This window comes from Taudactylus pleione, unplaced genomic scaffold (assembly GCF_031769625.1).
Source record: "Taudactylus pleione unplaced genomic scaffold, aTauple2 ptg000333l, whole genome shotgun sequence".
NCBI classification, from domain to species: Eukaryota; Metazoa; Chordata; class Amphibia; order Anura; family Myobatrachidae; genus Taudactylus; species Taudactylus pleione.
The window spans coordinates 11,301,401-11,318,458 of record NW_028284734.1 but is presented as its reverse complement, the minus strand read 5'-3'; the positions used below and the strand labels follow the sequence as shown (position 1 = coordinate 11,318,458).

At 46.1% G+C, this 17,058-nt stretch overlaps 1 long non-coding RNA gene and 1 pseudogene across 2 annotated transcripts; both read left to right on the top strand.

Annotated features, from left to right (window-relative positions):
* Positions 1-230: 230 nt before the first annotated feature.
* On the top strand, positions 231-13,366 carry LOC148509051 (uncharacterized). Of its 2 annotated transcripts, XR_015869500.1 has the most exons (3): positions 231-497; positions 11,865-11,985; positions 13,121-13,366. It is a non-coding gene; the product is annotated as an uncharacterized LOC148509051 (long non-coding RNA). The 2 variants fall into 2 exon arrangements; XR_015869499.1 differs by lacking the exon at positions 231-497 and having other exon boundaries at positions 11,112-11,985.
* On the top strand, positions 6,217-7,219 carry LOC148509052 (B box-binding protein-like; annotated as a pseudogene).
* Positions 13,367-17,058: the final 3,692 nt, after the last annotated feature.

Below are 17,058 nucleotides of genomic sequence, written 5' to 3'. Positions count from 1 at the left end.
GATGTTGAATATTTTAAACATCGATGGCTGAAAGCCAATGGTTCTTAGCCATCAATGAACTAGTGTGAGAGGATGTTTTGTTTTCGGATGCCCCACCCCCTGGTCCCGCAGAGCCCCACCCCTGTTTTTTACTGGCTCGCCGTTCTCCCATGCAGCGGTGGTCATTGATGAGTGCAAACTATCGATTGTTTACCATAGATGGTTTGTGCACCATCGATGGTACCCACTGATTAACCCGTCGATGATAACCATCGATGGACACCCCACCAATGGCCATCCCTAGGATGAGTTAAGTCCCTTCTCCCCTCCCCCTTTCTGAGTTCCACCCAGGCTTCCCTCACTCTTACTCTGCCTTTCCTGTCTCATCTCTCTGCCCCTTCCAGAGTCCACTCCCCATCCCCTCCCCGAGGCCCTGCCCCCTCCTGATCTGCACGGCCTGTCCATTTCCCATGCCGGCTGCAGCTGGTGTCTGAGGACACATAATGCTGCAATAAAAGGTAAGTACCTTAGGGTGAATATGTACTTATTCATATTATGTGGTTGAGGTGGGGGTATATACTTATATTACCTGGAGGGTGAGGTGGGTTGAGGGGTGTAGTATATGAGGGGGTGTATAGTAATGTATCAGGGGATGAGGTGAGGAGTATTATAATGTATCTGGGGGAGGTATAGTAATGTATCAGGGATGGGAAGGGGGATGAGAGGTATAGTAATGTATCTGGGGGTGTATATATGATCTGTGAAATAAGATGGGTTTAGGGATGTAATGTATCAGTGGGTGTGTATACCTATTTTATCTGGAGGGGAGGTAGGTAGGGGTATGTAGTAATGTATTGTGGGGGTGTTGTATACCACTATTTTTGGGGGGTATGAGGTGGGTTGAGGGTTGCAGTATTGTATCTCTGTGGAGCACTGTGTGCTGTACACGACAGGTGAGGCTTTTGACGTGGCTGGTGTGTGTGGGCTAGAGGTTTGGGTGAGCGTCTTGCAGAGAGGGCATCCAAGGTTTGAGACCTGGTAAGGGACATTTTATTTTTTTATCTTCACTACAGGATTAAAAAGAAATCACTTTGTGGTGTGTGAGTTCTGTCATTTATACAGGTATCTGTGTTGACCAAAAAGACGCATTCCCAGCATTGCATAAAGACCGAGCAATTGAAGTTCAGTATTCTTATCCAACCCTACTAAACTCAGGAGCTGATTCATACTCGCTTGCTAGATGTGTTCGCTCGCTTGATACGTATGCAAATTCAGCAAGGCAGGTGATCGCACAGCAAGGCATTAGCAGCCCACTATATCTTGGCGTGCGATCACATTGTGTATGCAGATGCACACCAGCCTGTCTTAAGATGCCCACTTGTGCATGTCATCTCCAGGAAGTGTATGCAACCATCGGTAACATCGAGTACCATAGGAAGCAAACGCAGCACTTGTGGTTGACCATACCCTGCCGCAAGCACTGCGAGCGCTTCAGTATGAAATTCAACCAAGTGATGTGTACTATGATGCTACCTCTTCATAATGCACGCCTCTGAAACAGTGTTGAGATGCTCAGGCACTCCTGTGTTCACACCTCCACTCCCCCATTTCTAGCAGCCTGCCCCTGTCACCACCCACAAACAGCTTCTCTTGTTACTGATTCTGCTGGGCAGTCTATGTGCAGCGAGCGAATGGTTCCCGATCTCTCGCAGTGGTTCACGCATGCGCACTGCGATGCATATGTATGCTCATAATGCGAACCATCGGCAGCTATAGCAAACGCATCTTAGCGATAGGGTCTGAATCAGGTCCTCAATACATTATCCTCAAGTTCCCACCACCTGCCATTTCTATGCTACTTTATGCCACCTAGCAACATTCTATGCTAAACCGTCATGCATTAGACATTGTATTGTACACTTTACAGAGTCGTCTCTTTGTGTGCATGGCCACCCAAGTCCCTTCACCACCTCCCCCCCACCAAGAAACATTTTCATATTCAACATCACTGAGCTACTGTAATTATATGGCTCACCACAATCCCCCACTCTCATTCGCTTCTATTTAATGCCGCCGCATGCTGAGCTCACTATTGACATTGTAAACATTGTCTGCTGTAATTTGTAGACGTCACATCACATACACGACAGATGTGACTTTTGGTATAACTGGCATGTGTTGGCTAGAGGTTTGGGTGAGCGCCTTGCAGAGTGGGCGTCCCAGGTTCAAGAACTGGAATAGGAATTTTGTCCTATTGCATGCTGTTTTTCCCCTGCATGCTGGTACTTGGAGAACCACAAGTACCTGCATGCGAGGCATTACAGGCCCGCTGGTACCTGTATTTCCACAGCAAAAGAAATATAAAAATAAAAACAAGACACACACCATAGAAAGTTAAAGTTTATGAAAACATACATGCACACACGGAATGGGTATGAAGTATCCAGACGCTGGCAGCCAGAAGGGAGAATGTAAGTACCCTATCCCTACCCCTCCTCTTACTGGTGTCTAACCCTAACTTCCCCCTCTAGTGCCTAACCCTAACCTCCCCCCAGAGGTGCCTAAACCTTACCCTCCTTACCACACCCTAAACCTAACCCTCCAGGGGCGGTGTCTAAGCCTAACCTACCCCCGGGGGTGCCCAACTCTAACCCTAACCCTCCCCACGGCTAACGCTTAGGGCACCCCGGACTTACCTCATTTGGACTGGCGTCCTTCGGCGTTCGGTATTTCAATATTTACTTTGGTATTTCAATGCCTATCTTATGTCTCGTGCCGGGCTTCTGCATTCAGGATGTAGACCAGCGGCATCTTGTCCACCGGTCTATTGACTGCATCCCTGCACACACACTATAAATATGTTTATATTTACTGTATAGTATATATTTAAATTATAGTATATTTATAAATAGAAACTTCACGCAAGTACTGCATTAATACTAATGAAAAAAATATTCAAAACAGTTTTGAAAATTATTTTTTTTCACAATACTTTAATAAACCAGAGTACAGTACTGTACAGTATAAAAAAATTACCAGCTGCCTGAGTTGCTCTGTGAGGAAAAAAGTACAGTTTTAGAACAGTAATAGGGTACAGTAAAAGTACAGAATCAAGTCTTTCACTAGTACTGTACAGTCATTGATCTATCCATACAGCTTACATTGTAAGTCATTTTTGATTGCTCACAACATGGCTGGCTCACCTGGCACTCTTGTAATGGCATAAAAAAAACTACATGGACCTGACTTATGTATTTTGGGACTCTACTCCTAGCAATAAGATACTGCAACCACCTACAGTATTTTGTGTCATCTCTTTTAGGCTTAATCTACAATATTCCACCCAAGGTACTGTAATCCCACTGTGGGTGGAATGTAGAGTACAGTCAATGGAAGTTAATAACCAAAATGTCTGTACCAAATCTGCTTGATGCCTACTGTATTGTGCACTCTAGTTTACTTTTTTACTTCAGTTTAGTGTACAGTACCTAATCCACAGTGTGCACTTTTGAGTGTTAAACACCTTGAGCCCTGCTGGTGAAGGAGTGCTACAATACTGTATATAAAATAAAAATTATTAAAATTATTATTACTGTTCAGTCCCTCTATTTAGCTGCGCGGGTCCCTGGCCTTGCGCCTGTTGCCTGCGAGTAGCTTCTTCTGTTTTAGTAAAAAAAAAAAGGTTCAGTAAATTACAGAAACAACTAAAGTTGGCTAGTTCTAATAACTCTTCATCCACATTTCCATTTCATTCATCCCCATTTCATTTATCCCCAAGCTGCTTTGTGTAGAAGTTCATGAGGGGCAAAACACAGTCTTTAACCACCCAACAGAAATTATGGAGGGGCAACTGCCCCCTCTGCCCAACGGGTTCCCCGCATCCCTGGGAAAGACAGGGTGCCAGGGGGAAACTGACAAACACGAGGAAGCAGAGCCAGAGGGGGCGGGGTAAACTGACAGGCAAAATGGAAAGCTGAAAGACACAGGGGGGTAGGGAATGAGGCTGAAAGACACAGGGGGAAAAGGAAAGAGGCAGAAAGACATGGGAGGTGAAGCTGAGATGTGATACCCCCAAATCAGCAGTGTTTTCTCCAGCATGGAAGGGGTTAATGGCCAGGAGTTAGGACCCTGCTGATCACCTGGAGATGGTTCTGCCAGCCTTAAGGAGGGAAACTAGAGAGAAGCTGTTGGGGGTGGAGCTAGAGAAGCCCAGTCAGTGAGTCCTGCACAAGACTGGGAGAGGAGCAGCATACTGTGAGCAGTGGCTGAGTTTCTGGGCACACGTGGTGCCTGAGGAGAGCTGCAGTAGTGATAGGAACTGCACTGCCTGTGAGGATCCTCAGAGTCAGACTGGCCCATGCTGAGAGCTGCAGTAGTGATAGGAGCTGCACTGCCTGTGAGGATACCCAGAGTCAGACTGGCCCATGCTGAGAGCTGACAGAGGAAAGAGCCTCCTGCAGAGTCTGACAATTGTAACTGTCAGCACCAGAGAGCCTGCTATTGCTGCAGAGGGACACTGGCCCTTATTCAGAGGCGGTCGCAAGAAGCGATTGCTCTCTCTGAATGAGGGCGGCCGCTTGATTTTTTAAGTGTGGCCTCCTGGTCGCTAGCTAAGCTGTGGGTTACCACCCACAGCTTTAGCGACCGACCAGGGTGATGGTCACGATGGTCAAGACCATCGCGAACATCGGGGCTTGCGACGAGACCCTAAGGTTGGGTCTCGGCAACCGCAAGCCCCAGGGAGCTTCCTGCTCCGATCGAGCAAGAAACTCCCCACTGATATCACTGCTGATGTAAGTGCGGCCACCCACAAAATGGCAGGCGTTCCGTAAGGAACGCCTCCGTTTGTGTAGCCACCCCCCCGCCCCGCCTACAAAACGGGGCGAGCCGCCTCTTTTGTAGTGAGCTCCGGAGCGAGAGAGTTTCTCTCTCGCTCCGGGGCTTGCGCAAGTGCAGTGCGGCCGCTGCGCAGGGCCTTAACATCGAACTGGTTGCGAGCACTCAGCGCTTGCAACTGTGTCTGAATGAGACCCACAGTGAGTAACCAATGCAAGAACTGACACAGAGTGACCACATAGAGAAGAGAGCTTAAGAGCTGATTGTTTCTGCAACAAGGACAATCCCAGTGCACACAAGTGCAGGACAGAACTATTCCAGTGTGTCAGTGTACCTGCTGCATCAGTGAGAGCTATCCAGGTATAGCAGCAAGCTATATTGTACCCATTGCAGTAAGAGAGACATAATCATACTGCTAACACTAGTGTACCACAGTATTTGTTCTGAGTGACCACATTTACAGGGACAGCACTCCTGCATCTCAGTATACAGTGATTACCTGCACCTCCTTTGTATTTATGTGCACCAATGAGAGCCTGTACAGGGAAGATTAAGTGATAATACCTCAAGGACACACAGAGAGGGACATTGTGCTCCTTATTAGCAATTTGCAGTAAGACCTTACACCAGAACAGTTGAGTATAATTATACTCAGAGACATTGTATTGTAATGCGCTTAGTGTTACTGATAAGTTAAACTAGAATTATTCATTGCCAGTTAGTAATAGCATATGTGAAACAGGTATTATAAATGTATATTGAGCAAGTTATAGTGAGCTTTGGAAAGTGATCATAAGTTAATTCAAGTAACTGTATATATTTATGGTATTGTCGTATCCTTGCATACTTTGGGCCTGATTCAGACCCACTCGCGAGCGGCTGTCCGCTCGCAAGTGGGTCGATGGTCTGCACTGCGCATGCGCACAACGGAGGGAGCTCTGTTGTGCGCATGCGCGAGACGCGACGAGCGAAGGACTTTCCTTCGCTTGTAGTGTCTGATCAAAGGGGGCGTGCTGTCGATGTTGATTGACAGCACGCCCCCTTTGGTGGGCGTTCCGGGGGCGTGCCTGCCAGACAGAGGCGTTCCCAAGGGAACGCCTACCGTCAGAAGCCGGCCCCACTGACATCACTAGTGATGTCAGTGGGAGTGATTTTGGCTCTGATAGAGCCAAATCACTCCTGGCCTTGCGGTTGAGAAACTCAACCGCAGGCTTCTGCTCGCAGTGGCGATGGTCAAGACCATCGCGACCATCATCCTGCACGCTCGTATATGCTGTGGGCGGTGACCCACAGCTATACGAGCATCCAGGAGGACGCTCCATATTTATGGAGGTGGGCCCTGATTCAGAGCGAGCGCTCTGGTCAGAGCGTATGGCTCTGAATCAGGGCCTTTAACCTTTACCCCGAACAGTACAAGCGTGACGAAGTGTCTTAGCATAATAAAATTAATGTAACTTTCCCCAATGTGTGTTTACTCTTCTGGGTTCTGGGGGGTCTCCTGTCTCTCTGTTATGATACGAGGAGCCTCAAAGAGGAACTGCCCTGATCCACTCCCAAGCAGGTTCCAGAAGAACAGCAGATACAATCCACTCACTGACATCCCACCAAATTGGGGGTTTTACATTTTGGCGTCTACGAACAGGATCGACCATGGAACTGCGAGAAGGCAGCACATCTGCAGACAACAACAGTATCAGGGAAATGACTGACAGGGTTGCAGGACTCAACCAGTGGCCCACTGAGATGAGAAAGCAGATAAGAGACCTGAGACAGAAACGGGCTGTAACCGGACGTGAGGAGTGGTGTCCAGACCGCAGAGTGCGAAACCAACCCCGATGGGATGTTTCCCGAGTGACCAGAAGAAGAGTAATTAATCAATTCGACACTCGAGGGAGACTTATCTGGCGAGATGCAGAACATTGAGCGGAACTGTTGACAGCCTTCAAGAAGAGATGTAGGTCCAATTGCAGTAAGACAGGACCAAGTTAAAGTGTCTAATGTATTGTTTGCCATTGACGATAAACAAGCTAGCCCAAGAAGACTTTTGGGTCATGTTGTGTGGTTCAGTGTACCACATGGTTACGGATTCATTAAAAGAACAGACACCAAAAGAAGAGTATATGTACATTATACAGCCATTCAGGAGACCATCCCTAAAAAGTGTTTCCGGAGCCTGAGAAGTGGCGAAATGATCGAGTTTGAATTGGCGAATGGAAAGAAAGGCATAAAAGCCATTAACGTTACTGGTCCAGGTGGTGTTCAGGTATGAGGCAGCAAATATGAAACTGATTGCAAGCAATGTTGGCGGTATCCATGTCATGGAGATCCTCTATGTAACAGTCAGCAACATGATCAATACAATGACTGTGGAGAAAGGACAAGTGCAAAGGACAAGTGCAACTGATAGATGGAATGACGATCCTCCACAGTCTTACCGGAGGTGTCGGTACCTACCATATCACTAGATGAGACAAGATGGATATGGGCAGCAAGAACCTGATGTACCAGTACAGAGTGAATCGTTGGGGAGAACCCCAGAGCAGAGTGAATACTTGAGACAAACAGATGAACTGGATGTGAAGGAACCTAGTGAAATGGTGCAAATGAACCTGCAGGATGTAGTTAGGCCGCAACCCCCTTCAGAGCCAGTACGTGAGAGCAGACTGAAAGTGAAAAATACAGATTCCAGTCAGGCTGACCCCAGTCAAGCAGATTCATACCACTGACCAGGAAAGAGACACTAAAGAAGTTTTTCACATGGCCATGGCAGAGGGATCGAGACCCCTTAAACCCGATAGTCTAGATTCAGTTATGTCAAAGTCCGAATCTGATGTCCCTGTAAAAACCCCTAGTGAAGATCCTAGTGAAAATAAAGAGGTTGTGACATATCTTTATCCAGAGAAACATGGCCCAGATAGTGAGTACACCACGATAAGTGGTCAGGAGTTCACTTTCATGTTGCAGCAGGCTATATGGAGATCGAGGAAAAGTGACAAAGGTGTATTGCCCTTACGATAGAGAGTATAACTTACTGTCTGCATGTCCATATTTGCCTGTTTATAACCAAGTTAAATGTTATGTTGATTTTGTTTTAATGTACATGAGTCTGTGCTATGCTGGACTTTGAAAGTTTGCTTATTTGCGTGAGGACACGCTACATTTAAGCCGGGAGGCATGTTATACCCCCAAACCAGCAGTGTTTTCTCCAGCATGGAAGAGGTTAGTGGCCAGGAGTTAGGACCCTGCTGATTCCCTGGAGATGGTTCTGCCAGCAGGGCCATCTCTTCCATTGGGCTTGTTGGGCTGTTGCACTGTATTCTGATCTAACCCCCCCACCCCATACCCCCCGTGATGAGTGCTCCCCTCAGTCCCAGTTTCACCTCATCCACCAGCTTCAGACCAGTCAAACAGAGTCTCTCTGCATGTGTGGGAGGTCTGATGGGCATGCAGGAGGGTTTAATTTTTTGGACCATTTAAATTATTTTCCCGTGAATGGGTGGGTAGGGGCCCCAGTGCATTGCTTTGCCCTTCATGCGCATGATGCATACAGGGCCGGATTTACCATCTGGTAACCTAGGCGCCCGCCTAGGGCCCGGCGGGCCCCACGGACTGGTCATCTGAAATCCGTCCCTGATCATTTGGCAGAGTGGGGGACAAATCGGCAGTGTCAGTGCATTCATATTCTCTCTCTGTCTCTCTCTCTCTCTCATTTTTCGGGAGGGTGGGCCCCAAACCTATACCTTGCCTACTGCCCCATGATGTCTAAATCCGGCACTGACTGCATACCATCGAGAGTATGCAGCTTAGTGAGTGGGTCTGAATCAGGCCCACTAGACAATGTGTGTATGAGCTTATATCGTGAGCGATGGGTCCAGCAGTGGTGCTGGCATTGTCAAGTGTATGTACACTTGCTGATGCAGGCAGCGAGGAATGACGACGGGGGTAGGAGGGGAGGCCATGCTGCATTCACCAGCATGACTTCGTTAACGATATCCCCGGGTTGGGCTGCATGTACAGCCCACTGGGGATATCGTTGACAACCCGAGGGAGCGAGCGTGCATCTTTGGATATACAGGGGACAAAATGTGTAGGGGTCCCCTGTATTATCCATAAGCAGCACCAAGCTCATTCTAGCGGGGGAGTAATGCCACAACCAGGGGAACCCTTTTACTGGGTCCACTGGCCAAAGCATTGTGAAGCTATTGTACAGTTCAGTACAGTATGTACTGTAGTGCCCTCAATACTGTATACTATAGAATATATATATATATATGTGTATATATATATATATATATATATATAGTATATAGATACCTGTATGTATTTGTATAAATGACAGAACTCACACACCACCAAGTGATTTTGTTCTAATCCTGGGCATGCGCAGTACAATGAGACTCCATACACCACAGCATAGCATGACTAGCAGGGCGCTACGTGGCATACTGTATGGAGTGCTGCACACCACTTTCTTGAGCACACAGTGCATCAGCAGTACAGTGGCATAAAGTAGCATAGAAATGCCAAGTGGTATGAAGTTATGGACAATGTATTGAGTTTAATAGGCTTTGATAAGAATACTGAACTTCAGTTACTCGGTCTTTATGCATTGCTGGGAGTGCATCTTTTTGGTCAACACAGATACAGATACCTGTATAAATGACAGAACTCACACACCATCAACTGATTTATTTTTAATCCTGTAGTGAAGATTAAAAAAAAAAAAAAAAAAGTCCCTTACCAGGTCTCAAACCTGGGAAGCCCACTCTGCAAGGCACTCACTCAAACCTCTAGCCCACACAAGCTAGCCACTGTCGTGTACTGTAATGTGACTTGTGCAAAATACAGCAGGCAATGTGTACAATGTCAATAGCTGGCTCAGCATATTGCGCCATTGAATAGAAGCAAAGGATGGTTGGAGAGCATTAGTGAATATTTATCCCGCCTCATTAAAAGCTGTGCATGCGTATGAAATATTTTATAAAAAACTACAGGACTCACACACTTATTGTAATGATTTAAAACTTTATTACATTCTTCTACAGCCCTGATTCCATGAGGAAAACGCTGTACTATAGTGTACCGAATCACAGTTTCTGTCAGCCAATCATCAGGCAGTGATACAGAAAATGCATAGGATATCGGACGCATGCGCAGTGTAGTTTAGGAAAACCAACACCTTGTGGACAAAAAGTTGTATTACATGTTATGACTTTTCTGCGCCACAGTACGTTCCGTTACGTTTAATACTGAGTGGCGCGACTCAAGGCTTACCATGTGGCGCGAGATGTATGGCACACTGCATGGCATACAGAGCAACAAACTAGATGGGCCCGTCTGTATTTGGCAATTATATACTGTGTATATATATATATATATATATATATATATATATATTTATATATATATATATTTTAGAGAGGACCAGCTCCAGGGGTAGGAACACCCTGTTCCGGCTCTCTATAGTGCGCCTTAACATCGCGTGCGGTGACCAAAAGTGTGGCCTAATTTCCATAGGCCATGCCCCCTGTGTGACGTTATTTGGAGGCGTGTCTGCATGGCATGCCTCCAAATAACGTCAGGTGAGGGGGAGCCTCTCTAGCTGGGCTTCCCCCAGCCCTCTCCTGTTACTGAATGGATGCCGCGCGCAAGTGCGCAGCATCCACTCAGACTACGGGGTCCGGCACCGCCGCACATGGTGGGGGTCCCCAACCTCCCAATTTGACCACCCGCAGGCCACTTCGGCCCACGGGTGGAACAGCGGGACAGTAGGGATGTTGGGAAGGGGTGCGCCCGCTATGGGTAGCACTTCTGTTAGACCGCACTGGTCGAACACCCCTAGAGCTGGCCCTTTATATAGAAATGTAGTTAGGAAGCCGGAGGTCAAAATGCCGACCGCCGGCTTCCCAACTGTGAAATCATGGCATGGGACTAATGATAGGTGTTGAAATCCCGCCTATCATTAGCCCCACACCGAAATCCGACGCCTGGCATACTGAACGTAGGTAAGCTGGGAGTCGGGACCTGTCAGCCGCAGGGGGGTTAGGTTTAGGGACTCCTGGGGGGACTTAGAGTTAGGCACCACCCCGGGAGGGTTAGGGTTAGGCTAGGGGAAGGGGGGTTAAGATCAGGCACCCCTGGGGGAGAGGTTAGGTTGCGGGGAGGGGGGGGTTAGGTTTAGGGCACCCCTGGGGGGTGGTTAGGGTTAGGCACTAGGGGGTGGTCAGGGTTAGGCACCGCTAAGTGATGGTTAGGGTTAAGGGGGAGGGGAGGGTTAGGATTTTTACCAGGCAGCATGCTGGGCACCACAATTTCTGATGGCAGCCCTGGCTCTGAATATGCCATTATAGCATGATTGGTCACGATGGGTTGGACATACATGTAGCACTGTGAAAACTATTACACTACAAGCAAACAAATGAAGTTGCAAGGAGTGGGATTGCAACTGATTAAAGTTATGCAACAGTACTATATATATTAAAGGATAAGGCACAGCATTCTATCAGGGATATGTAGGCAGGGGAGACAGAGCCTCCCCCATCATACTCCTGTGAGTTGATATAAAAATTATTATAATAATACAAAGAAGGTATTTATAACTTATAAACATCTTCGTTTATGTAATAATTTTTATAGTTAAAACTCACTAGCTTTGTGGAGCTCCCTGGGACTTCAGGGAGAAGAGAGATGAGGCAGCACAGCTCAGCCTCTCTTCTGTATAGTCAGACACTGCTTGCAGAGCTGGGGGCGGGCCACACCACGGGCAGTAAGCTCCACAGAAAGAGAGCTAATAGAGGCATGCCTCTGAGTAGGGGAGGGCATGCCTTGAGCACTGATGGACACCTGGGATGTGTCATGTGACCAGGAACTATACCTTATCAGGGGTGTGACTGGCCTTTCTGCTGGTGAAGGTTACAATGGAAATAATACTTTAGGGCCAGTCCTTTATTTAAGTTAATTGTTTCCATTATGTCCTAAAATTCTGTTTAAGTCTTAAATAACACAGGTTCAACTTCTTTTTTACATAAATCAAACTGATTTTTCTGCAGATTCTGTTACAGTGTTCACAGGCCAGTGTTTCAGAAATAAAGAAGGCGACCGAGTCCTGCAGACTATCTGGCTGATGAGGTCACACAGCCAGGATGTTCAGGATAACTGGAAGCAGACAAGGTACTGTATGTGCAGTCATTTTATTGTATTCCAGTACCGAGTTTATCTTCGTCTGCCATTGAAGCTTAATTGACACTTACAGTTACATGGACACGCTCCACAGTGTCCAGCCCTGTCCGTCACATCTGGGGGTATATTTACTAAGGTGCGGGTTTTTAGAAGTGGAGATGCTGCCCATAGCAATCAATCAGATTCTAGCAATTATCTTCTAGAAGGTGCAAGATGAATGTTAAGTAGAATCTGATTGGTTGCTATGGGCATCTCTTCTAAAAACCTGCAGTTTAGTAAATATACCCCCTAGTATCAAGTAAATGATGACCAATGAGAACACGTTGAGCTCCCTCTATTAATAAGGTCTGTCTGGGCAGCCTCAGGTAGTGAAACACAAAACGGCAACTCTATTATACCTAAGTCCCAGGTCTGACCCAGGATTTGAAACTATGGCGCCAACCCGCATTATTACCGGGTTGGCACCGGTCACGCTGCACCCGCGAGCAGTGGAAATCTTCTGCCGGCGCTTGGAGATGCCTTAATCTCCAAGTGCCAGTAGATCTGGATCTCCTCATGCTGTAAACGGGACCTGGGTTGGACGTCCTGGGTTACCCGTTTACACTGCAGGGTTACATAGGTCGTTCAAGTGCTAAACCCTGCAAGCTACCTGGGTTGGATTGCCAGATCCAAATATAACCCTGGCCACTTTTATACCGAGCAACAACTCTGGTTAACCCAGCAATAACCTGGGTTTTAGCTGTAGTGTAAAATGGGTATATGTATGACAGGTGCAAAGCTTCTTAAGGAAGCATTGGCACAAAAAACAACATAATAATGGCATGGGTGGGCTACATTTATCAATGTAAAGCATATATTACTATAGCAGGATCAAGGTAAACATATTTTGGATGCTCGTTGGAGAACACCAATGGGAAATGTATAGGTAAGGACTGTTCTTTGGTGACAAAACATATACCGCACTGTACAGAAGTTACAACATGGAGAGTAAATTACATTCAAGCAAATCACATAATCTCTGGGGTAATGGTTTGAGATTTGCAAATAATGGGTCTGTGCAGATTCATTGCAACATTTATTAATTGTACAATTGCTAGTTTTAACCTCTGCTTTTCTTTTCTTTCAGAGTTGGTTATAATACATTTCACCCGTTGTCTGAAGCACCTTCAATAGAGGATTAATCATCAGTTTCCAGAAAATAAAAGGCGTGATTTATATATATAATATATATATGACAATGATATAGAGGAGATTATAGGTGTCATTGTGTAAAATTAATATTGTGCTCTGTAACAGAAACACACTATTTTCAGGTATTTATAAATAAGTAAAAATCTAAGATGTACACAAAATAAAGAGCTGCATTATGACAGCTGGTGTTGGGTCTTTGTGTATCTCAGTGTGGATGGATTATTTGATATGATGTTAATGGAGAGAATAATCTTTTTTTCCATGAAAGCGGTTATGTAATTGGGTGTGACCTATAAATGTAATACATGCATGCATGCAGACGGATTCAGTATGATTATTCGGCCGGCGGTTCAAATTCCGACACCGGCATCCCGACAGCAGTGAAAATCCAGATCGTCCCAAGGTAAGTATATCCTACCCTATTCTACACCCTAACCCTCCCTTAGGGGGTGCATAACCATAACCTCCCCCCGGGGGTGCCTAACCCTCCCTTCCCCTAGCCTAACCCTAAACTCCCGAGGGGGTGCCTGACCCTAAGTCCCCCCGGGAACCCTAAACCTAACCCTCCCCCCCCCGCGGTTGTCTGCGCCCGGCTTACCTTCGATTGGTAAGCCGGATGTCGGGCTCCTGGCATAGGTAAAATGAAAGGCGTTGGGATTTTGACGCCTGTCATTTAGCCCCTTTCCGGGATTAGACAGTCAGGAAGCCGACGGTTGGGATTCCGTCCGTCGGCTTCCTGACTGCGTCCCATGCAGACAGCCACAGTATGAGAACAATAGGTAATTCTTGACTATGAAAAAAACAGGCCTAAAAACTACAAGAACCTATCATTTACAAAATGATAGGGGTAAGGCAGAGGTGATTGTCGACTTGGCACTGGTTTACAATAGAGCGCAAAAATAAATAAAGTCAGGAAACATAGGAGCGTAATAATAAGGGGTTGGGTATGGGATCCCGGTGATCCGAATACAGACAGCTGCATCCCAACATTCAGGATCTCGACGCCCAATGGTAAGTTGCCTAACCCTAACCCTACTCCCTGACCCATCTGTCCTGCAGCCTAACCCTAACCTCCTCCCCGCCGCAGCATAATCCTCCCCCTAGTGTCTAATACCTAACCCCCCACAGTTACCATAATACTCACTGCTGGGATGCCGGCGGTTGGGATCCTGGTGACGGTATTCAGACTACTGTCGAGATTTCGGCACCGGTATTCTGAGAGTCAACTGTGAGGCACAACTACTGGGGGAATTGCAGGGGGCACAAGTACTGGGGGCATCAGAGAAGGGGCACAACTACAGGGGGCATTGATGAAGAGGCACTACAGGGGACATTGCAGAAGGGGCACAACTACTGGGGCATTGGAGAAGGGGCACAACTACTGGGGCATTGGAGAAGGGGCACAACTACAGAGGGCATTGGAGAAGGGGAACAACTATTGGGGGCATTGTAGAAGGGGCACAAGTACTGGGGGCATTGTAGAAGGGGCACAACTACAGGGGGCATTGCAGAAGGGGTACAACTACTGGGGGCATTGCAGAAGGGGCACAACTACTATATGTTTGTGTGTGTGTATATATATATATGCGTGTGGGTATATATATATATATATATATATACTGTATATATATAAAACTTTTATTGATAGAGGCCCCCACATGTTTGTTGCCCAGGGGCCCCCACGTGGCTTAATCCGGCCCTGAGTACTGTATGCGATTAGTGCCACTGGTAAGTATTTGGGCTGTACTTCCTAGTCTTAAACTGTATTTTTTTTACATACAGTACAGTGTATATATTAACGATATAGTATGTAAAATAAGGCAATTGCATCTTCAATACAACTACAACTTTAAACAATAAAAATAACAACAACTACTAATAGTAATAAACATTAACATAAAAAAGACGGAAGAAATTAAAAATTATTAAAAAAAAAACAAAACATTATGGGGCATATTCAATTATGCACGGTAATTTTATTTATATTTTTACCGCAAATGGAATTAACAAGTAATTACAATTACTGTGTCTATGTGGGCTCCTGATTCTCGAGCAATTCAATATGAAACAGCACTTACATGGTAAGTTTAGCTGTTAATAGCTGCGTTAAGTCTGTGGAAAAACTGGGAAATCATCCTGTGCATCGAAAAAGTGGAAAAACATGTTGGCTAATAGTATAGCTGTCTATTATACCGCTTTTATTCCGAAATTCCGGGTCTGAGCCGGAGGTTGGAAGAGGGTTCCAATCCGGATCAGACCCGGAATTTCCATGGCGCCGACCCAGGATATTTCCGAGTTGGCGCCGTTCACACTGGAGCCGGGTCTGCAGAGACCCGGCTTTTCCAGCGTTGAAGTGGATGCTTGGAGATGACATCATCTCTAAATACCACTGAAGCCGGCCAATCGACAGGCATGCACCACGATCCAGGTCACCCTGACCCGAATCGCGCAGTTTACACTGCAAGGTTTCACAGGTTATTCCCATGTTAAACCCTGCAAGTTACCTGGGACGGATTGCCGGGTCACTCGACCCGGCAATCCAACCCTTTCCCCTTTTACACCAAGGAGCTACCCGGGTTAACACTGCAATAACCCAGGTTTTAGCTCTGATGTGAAAGGGGTATTAGTGTGCCAAATAAAAATATTTGGAGTTCTTTAATTGTTTCAAATGGCAGATTTTTGCATTTTTCTCATAAAAATACTGGTAGATTGAATTTTGTGTTATTTAAAGCTACTTATAAAAAAATTGGGAAAAAAAACACCTGTAACACTTTGCAGAATATCACCCCAAAAATGATATGTAATTATTGGTCAAATTAAGCTAAATGAAAACTAATAAGTACATAATTAATCTTTAGGAGCGGTGTCCCAGGGGTTCTGAACAAGGTCCTGGCATTTTTACCTTAAAATAGAGATTTTTTAGAAACTTTTCACCTGCTTAGGGGCTGCAAGAAAAAAAAAATTGCATTAAATCCTATTGAAAATTACTGTGGCTAAATTTTAATGCCTAAATGAATGGAAAAAAAATCATGTCTGGCCATGTCAAGTAGAATTGTGGGTTACCGCTAATTGATATGCCGCTATATCAGAACAAAATATGTTTTGTAGTGGTGTTTAAAAAAATTAAAACAAGATAAAAAAACAACATATAACTGTGTAATATTCATAATTACTGTATGTCTAGTGGCGTAATTTCATCCCAGTTGCCCGAAGGCAAGATAGATGTTGAGGCCCCCCCACCCAGTGGTCTAGGGTGGTGTGAGGGTGTGCCTCTGGGACCTTACCTGGTCAGCCGTCCTTGGCGGGCCCAGAGTGGTGCCCTCCAGTTGCAAACGCAGGATTTCTAGAGGGGGGCTTCCAAATGCTAGCACTTATCCAGCTTTAATATGTGTCATACAAAGTATATTGAGTGCCATAATTTCAGCATATACAGGACCAGCGATCAGAATAAGCCATTAGATGCGGCAGCAGGATCATCCTGCCTGAGCTGAATGTTTTTATTTCAGATGTGGGCACCATTCCAGAGCATTTGAGTAAGTCCGGGAGTCTGGGTGAGCAGCAGAAGGACATTGCACTGCCCTGGACATATAGGTACATACAGAGCTGTAACTAGGGTAGTGCGAAAAGTGCCGTGGCACAGGGCACTGCAAGGCAGGGGGCGCTGTTCAGACCTGTCAATTTTATTTTTATTATCATTCTCACTTGTTGCTTCCTCTTATTTTATCCCCAGCATCTCCTGGCCACCTCTATCTCCTGCCTGGCCCTTCCCCATTAGGCCATGGCACTTTTTGGGGTTTGTTATCTCAGAGCACTAAAAAGTCTAGTTACGGCTCTGGGTGCATATTGGGCTCTATAGCAACACATCCCTAACAG